This window comes from Suncus etruscus, chromosome 16 (assembly GCF_024139225.1).
Source record: "Suncus etruscus isolate mSunEtr1 chromosome 16, mSunEtr1.pri.cur, whole genome shotgun sequence".
Lineage (NCBI taxonomy): Eukaryota > Metazoa > Chordata > Mammalia > Eulipotyphla > Soricidae > Suncus > Suncus etruscus.
The window spans coordinates 77,360,210-77,367,756 of NC_064863.1; positions in this window are offsets into that span (position 1 = coordinate 77,360,210).

A 7,547-nucleotide genomic window follows, 5' to 3' on the forward strand; every position below is an offset into this window, starting at 1 on the left:
TGAATAAGCTGTCATTATTGCTTGGTCACAGTAAGCTTCCTAGATTTCTGTTTTACTACTTAAACAGGAAGTTAAAGAGACAGGAGTTTTCTTCATAAGCCTAAAATAGCATATTTTTAAAAACTAAGTAAATTAGAACCACAAATAGCTGCCTGACACTTTCTTCTTTAGTTTCCAGTTTCTTTCCAAATCATTGCTTGGAACAGGAAGTAAACTGTGTTGGTTGTATTTTACAAAGGAGCAAGCTTTCCATGATTTTGTAAAATATTTTCCTAATAGCCAAATATGGACATATTTTGATAATTAACGCTTTTAATTTAATTGTCCTTACATAATGTTGTATTACATAATTATTTGTCAACATGTTTATAGTTAACCTTGTCATTAAAATTCAGTTTACTTGGACATAAAGGTTTTGGTTCATTGCAATTTTTTCAGCTCTATAGATTTCTTATATACTGGAACATACTGCTTATAAACATATTTATTTTGTTCTAGAAAAGCAATCAAACTAATTGCATCATGTAGATGTACTTCTGAGTTCAATTCCTGGCATCTCATGGTTTCTTTTCAGTATTATTTGGTGTAGCCCTAGCAATGTTTAGCACTCCATGTCTGAGCAGCACCAAATCCTAGATCATATACCTGGTCAAGTACTATATCACAAGTGATCCCCAGATTTCCCAAATATTACCAGGGAAGATCCTTTTTTTTGGTTTTTGGGCCACACCCGGTGATGCTCAGGGGTTACTCCTGGCTATGCGTTCAGAAATCGCTCCTGGTTTGGGGACCATATGGGATGCCAGGGAATAGAACCACGGTTTGTCCTAGGCTAGCATGGGCAAGGCAGATGCCATCCTGCTTGCGCCACCACTCTGGCCCCAGGAAGATTCATTTTTAAGAACTGAACCATCTTCATAATTACACTGAAACTTTAATTTTTATTTAATGGACTTGGATGTCTAGAATCAATTTTATTTTGCTAATTTAACTAACTAAATTATATACACATATGGCAAACAAATTCTAATAGACCCCGTTTCTGCCCCAGGAGCTTCAACTCCTGGTATCAGTGTCCTTATTGAATATTCTCCTCTTGAGTATAATAACCAAACAATTTGCTCAAACAAAGAAAATATGTGTAGCAAAAATGATGGAACATCACTTATTTACATAATTTGGTAATTCAAAACTTTGACTTACAGTACTAAAGAGATCGATCACAAACTGGGGAATACAGGATATGGTCCTCCAAGCATTGACAAAAGTGGTATCTAATACTGAATTAGAAGTCCATGAAAACACCAGGTGTGGCCCCCAAACAAATAAAAGATATGACTTCTTTTTTTTTTTTTTGCTAACAGAAATCTAGCATAACTGTCTTAAAGTTTTGATAAGTGAAAACTTTTATTAGAGAGAATCTGGGGAGACCTCAAGACAGCAGTTAGAAATTAAGACCCTTTGGGTTGGAGCAATAGTACAGCAGGTAAGATACTTGCCTTATATACCACTGACATTGAATTTCATACCATTGAATGATTCCCTTGATATCTTTTTTCTTGTCTAATTGCTATGGCAAGTACCTCCATTACTATGTTGAATAAGAGTGGTGAGAGGGTCAGCCAGATTTTAGAAGAAAGGCTTTTAGTTTATCTCCATTGAGAATAAAATTTGCCATTGGCTTGTGGTAGATGGCCTTGACTATACTGAGAAAAGTTTCTTCCATTCCCATCTGTTGAGAGTTTTTATCATAAATTGGTGTTTGACATTATTGAATGCTTTCTCTGTATCTATTAATATGATCATATGGTTTTTATTTTTCCTTTTCGTTGATATGGTGTATTAGGTTGATTCATTTGCATATGTTAAATCATCTTTGCATTCCTGAAATGAAACCTACTTGGTCATGGTGTCTGACCTTTCTGATGAGACATTGGATCCTATTTGCCAGGATTGTTGAGGATCTTTGCATATGTGTTCATCACCTTTTTTGCAGCATCTCTGTCTGGAATTGGTATCAAGGTAATATTAGCTTTATAAAAACAATTTGGGAGTGTTTCCATTTCTTCAATGCACAAAAGTAAATCTAAATGGATTAAAGACCTTGATATCAGACCCAGAACCATAAGGTATATAGAAGAATATGTAGTTAAAACACTCAATGACCTTCTTAACCAGGCCTAGGGGAAGGTGCGGAACTTCGGTAACCCCAGAACCCCTCTACCGCCTTGCTCCAGATCTCCAGGGCTTCCCCGGGCCACATGTCTGGGCAAGCCAGCGAGTTGGGTCCCTTGGCGGAGCTTGAAGGTACCCTAGGCTTTCCCCCATTCGGTTCCTTAGGGAGGGTCTGGGTGGGGCTCTGAACTTTTGGCCTCCCAGCTTCTTGACACAGTCACTGATAATCTCTTTCCAGCCTATATTTTCAAAATCACGCGGGGGCTAGTGCCCCCACGCGCACCAGATACAGTAATAGTACTCACTATAATTGAATTATGTTTTTATGTATGCAGAATGTCCATTTTATACTCTGCCCTTTCACACACCCCTAAAAAAGATCATTTTTCTCTTTAACTCTCTTAACCCCTATCATCATTACTCCTCATATACCCTTTTTAACTTAAGTACTGTAGAGTCCTAAGTCACAGACCAAAGTGGTGCCCTGGTGTTAACACCCACCCAACTATTCCAAAAGTCATAGAAAGGATACGTATATCTTTTCAACATTTTATGTGTGTTTTTTTTGACGGCTATAACTTTTGCTTATACAGTGACGATCCTCCCCCTTTTTTATCTTTTCTTTGTGAACTGTTCAATATGGAATTTGATGTGAAAGAATCCCTCAGTTTAATGCTTATGTTTGAACCAAGTCATGGGTATTGTTGGACATGTTCTTACGCCCCCATATACTCTGATAATACCACGTGGCTTTATTTCTTGTTTGCATAGGCACACTAAAACGGGAAAATACTATACATACCAATAAGTTCTTATCTAATAGAGATGGGAACACACAAATCTTGTAGTGCAATGGGACCTTACACCCTGAACATTGACATAAAGACCTGGTACAGGCCTCAGAAGAATGGGCATTCTCCATTCAGCCCTGATCTAGAGAAGACATCTATGAAACATCCAAGGTTGTCTATAACATCACCTGGCAGCAATCCTCTACCAGGGAAGACCCTACAGCTGCTCTGACATCGACCTACTCAAAAGAGACTTCCCTTAACACTGAGAAGACTTAACAACAAAAATGACCTGCTTACTGGACAGGGCTTTCTGTATTGCCCCTTAATTGTGAGGTGAAATTAGAGGATACTCCACACCAGCCTGACTTCAATGTAGGATGTGCAGATTTAATACAAAAACCTGATGCCAACAATAGGACTGCGTGAAAAATAAAACTGTATTGGCACTATAGATAATGACTTGGATTGAATAAACTAGTTTGCCTGGAGCCTAGAGTTGGTCTTATGCCAGGAAACTTCAGGGGTAGGGGTCTCCTTGTATTTAGACCAAGGCTTTTCCTTTCCATGTCCCCCATATTTTGGTGGCCTATGCAAACAATATTTGCCACTCTAACACCATTTTTACTGTGCCCTTTTGACTAACCCTTAAAAAAACCTCTTAAACTTTTGATGTTAACTTAAACTAATATGTATGCGCATGAAAATATAAAAAATGCTATGCCTTCAATGTTTAAGGAGTCACATAAATCTCATGGCTTTAGGTTGCTTTGTGTACTGCTAAGAAATGTTATAATGTACTACAATCTGGGGACTTGTGGACAAAGTAATTGTACATGGGTTCTGCCTTATTTTTCTTAATGTTCTTTGACTGTAAGTTCAATATTTAGGCATCAGCAAGGGGATTTCTTCTGAGAACTCTGTTTATGGGTGATTGTCTTTTCACTGTAACATTACCTTGTCCTCTTTGCATCATTTTTCTCATAATTAAAAATAAAAAATTAAAAAAATCATAAAAAACACAAAAACACTCAATGACATTGAGACTAAAGGCATCTTCAAGGAGGAAACATCACTCTCTAAACAAGTGGAAGCAGAGATAAACAGTTGGGACTATATTAAGCTAAGAAGCTTTTGTTATTAGACCCAGTCATTTATTATTATATAATTATTGTTATTATGTCCAGTTATTATATCCAGTCATATAAACTGGATGTGTTTTATTCAAAGGCTAGCTGATCTCCAATTTAGGAAGATACAATCAAAAATACAGAGTTGAAGTCTTTTCATTTGACATTTAAACAAAATACTCAGATACCACAAAGAAATCCCCCATCTCATAAAGTGTTGGAACATTGCATAATTGGATCCTATTTGCCAGAATTTTGTTGAGGATCTTTGCATCTGTGTTCATCAGGGATATTGGTTTATAGTTTTTCTTTCTTGCAACATCACTGTCTGGTTTTGTTATCAGGGTGATGATGTTAGCTTCATAAAAACTATTTGGGAGTGTTATTAATTTTTCAATTTCATGAAAGAACCTGAAAGGGGTTGGTAGTAGTTTCTCTAGAAAGATTTGAAAGAATTTGTTAGTAAATTCATCTGGGCCTGAACTTTTGTTTTGGGGAAGACTTTTGATTACTCTTTTAATTTCCTCAGTAGTGATGGGTTTATTTAGATATGCAAATCATCCTGGTTTAACTATGTAAGATTACAAGAGTCCAAGAATTTATCCATTTCTTCCAGGTTCTGATGTTTTGTGGCATAGTTTCTCAAAGTAGTCTCTAATTACCTTTTGAATCTCTGCAGTATCTGTAGTGATCTCACCCTTTTCATTTCTAATCTATTTATTAAGTTTCTCTCTCTTTGTTTCTTTCTGAGTTTTTCTAGTGGTTTATCAATCTTGTTTATTTTTTCAAAGAACCAACTTTTTCTTTTGTTGATTTTCTTTTCTTTTTATTTCCACTGCATTGATTTCTGCTCTAAACTTTGTTATTTCCTCTGCCTACCTATTTTTGCTTCTTTCCGTTGATCATTTTCTATATTTAAGAGCTGTGTCATTAAGTTATTTATATAGGCCCTTCTTCCTTTCTGATGTGTGCTTGCAAAACTATGAATTTTCCTCCTAGTACTGCTTTTGCTGTGTCCATAAATTCTGATAGTTTGTGTCTTCATTGTCATTTTTTTCTGGAATGTTTTGATTTCCTCTTTGATTTCATCTCTGACCCACTGAATGTTCAGCAGTGTGCTATTTAATTTCCAGGTGTTAAAGTTTTTTTTTTCTGTGATCCTTTTAGTTCTAATTTCAGTGCCTTTTAATCTGAGAAGGTAGTCTGTGCAATTTCTATACTCTTGACTTTATGGAGACATGTTTTATGGGCCAGCATGTGGTCTATCCTGGAGAATGAGCCATGTGCATTGTAGTAGAATGTGTATCCAGTTTTCTGATGATGGAGTGCCCTACATATATCTACTAGGCCACTTTCTTCCAATTTTCTGTTGAGTTCTCCCACTGTTATTGTGTTGCTAATGATATCTTCTTTCAGATTTGTCAACAATTTTATTAAATATTTTGCTGGTCCCTCATTGGGTACATATATGTTAAGGAGTGTGATTTCTTCCTGTTGTATATATCCTTTGATTAGCACAAAATGACCATATTTGTCTCATAACTTTTCTGAGTCTAAAGTTTGTGTCATCTGATATTAATATGGCCACTCCAGCTTTTTTAAGGGAGTTGTTTACATTGGTTCTGAATATTCAGGTGTGTTTCTTGTAGGCAGAAGAATATTGGATTCAGCTTTTTTTTAAATCCATTTTGCCACTCTGTGTCTCTTAACAGGTGCATTTAATTCATTGATGTTGAGAAAATAATTGTCATACAATTTAGTGCCATCTTTTTGTAGAAGTTTGTGTGTCTATTGGTCTGTCCTGTCTTAAAGTAGACCTTTCAGTTTTTCTTTTGCTTTTTATTTTGTTTTGTTTTGGGGCCACACCCAATGATACTCAGGCATTACTCCTGGCTATGCACTCAGAAATTACTCCTGCTTGGAGGACCATATAGGATGCTGGGAATTGAACCAGGTCTGTCCTGGGTCAGCTGTGTGCAAGGCAAATGCTCTACCTCTGTGCTATCACTCTGGCCCCCTTTTAGTTTTTCTTTTAAGGCTAGTTTGAGTCTATAAAGTTTTTTAGTTTATCCATTAGGCAATGCATACTTCCTTCAAACCTGAAATTGAGTCTGGCTGGGTACAGTATTCTAGACAAAGCATTCATTTTATTGAGTTTTGTCATTATATCCCACCAATGCCTTCTGGCCTTGAGGGTTTTTTGTGTCAGATCTGCTGTAAATCTTAAAGATGCTCCTTTGAATGTACTTTCCCTTTTTGTTCTTGCTGCTTTTAGTATTCTATCCTATCTATGGGATTAGTCATTGTGACTAGGATGTGTCTTGGGTGCTTTTCTCTGAGTCTCTTTTAGCTGGCACTCTTTGGGCCTACAGAATTTGGTTGCATGTTATCTTTAGCTCTGTGAGTTTCTCTGTAACAATGTCCTTGACTGTTGATTCTTCTGGATATTTTCTTCCTGGGTCTCTGGGACTCCAATGATTCTTATGTTATTTCTGTTGAACTTGTCAAGGGCTTCTATTTTCATCTGTTGACATTCTTTGAGTATTTTTTCCATTATCTGATCTTTTACTTAAAGTTATTTTCCATCTCTTCTGCTGTATGGAGTTGCTCTACATTTCATCTTCCAGCTTGCTGATTCTGTCCTCAGCTGTTGTTACTATATTTGAGAGGCTTTTTATTGAGTTTTTTATTTCATCTACAGTTTTTCAGTCCTCTTATTTCAGTTTGGAGTTTTCTGATTTCGATCTTTGTATTCTCTTCAGCTTGATTTATGCTTTCTTTGACTTCTATAGGTATACTTCATATTTCTATTCTAAACTCCTTATCTGAGAGGCTAACTAGTAAGTTGGTATTTTTTGGGTTATCATGTTGTCCTATGCATGTTGTCCTGCATTGTTTCCCCATTGGCATGGTTGTAGTGTGGCTTTTACTGTGTGTTGTGGTGAGTTCATGGAATAGAAGATGCATGCAGTAGCAAAGTGAAGCAGAGCAGCTGTGCTTTTCTGGCTCCTTCCTGCTTGGGCATTTCCAGCTTACGCAGCTTCAGTAAGGGCTTCTAGGTAGGGGTTGGTCTCACCACCCACAGTAATGATCTGCTGCAGTCCCTTGGAATGGTGTTTGGTGGCAACAAGCAGGCTCCTTCCTGCTAGGACATTTCTGGCTTACCTAAAATGTTTTTAATTTAAAAAAGAGGAAGATATCAGTATGATGAATGCATGAAAGTATTGCTACAGTATTGTAAATCATGGTATCTCAATAGAATGGGGGAAATTTTAAAAAAGGAGGAGGAGGAAGGATGAAGAGGAGAAATAAAAAGAAGGAGGAGGACAAGAACAAGGAAGGAAGGAAGGAAGGAAGGAAGGAAGGAAGGAAGGAAGGAAGGAAGGAAGGAAGGAAGGAAGGAAGGAAGGAAGGAAGGAAGGAAGGAAGGAAGGAAGGAAGGAAGGAAGGA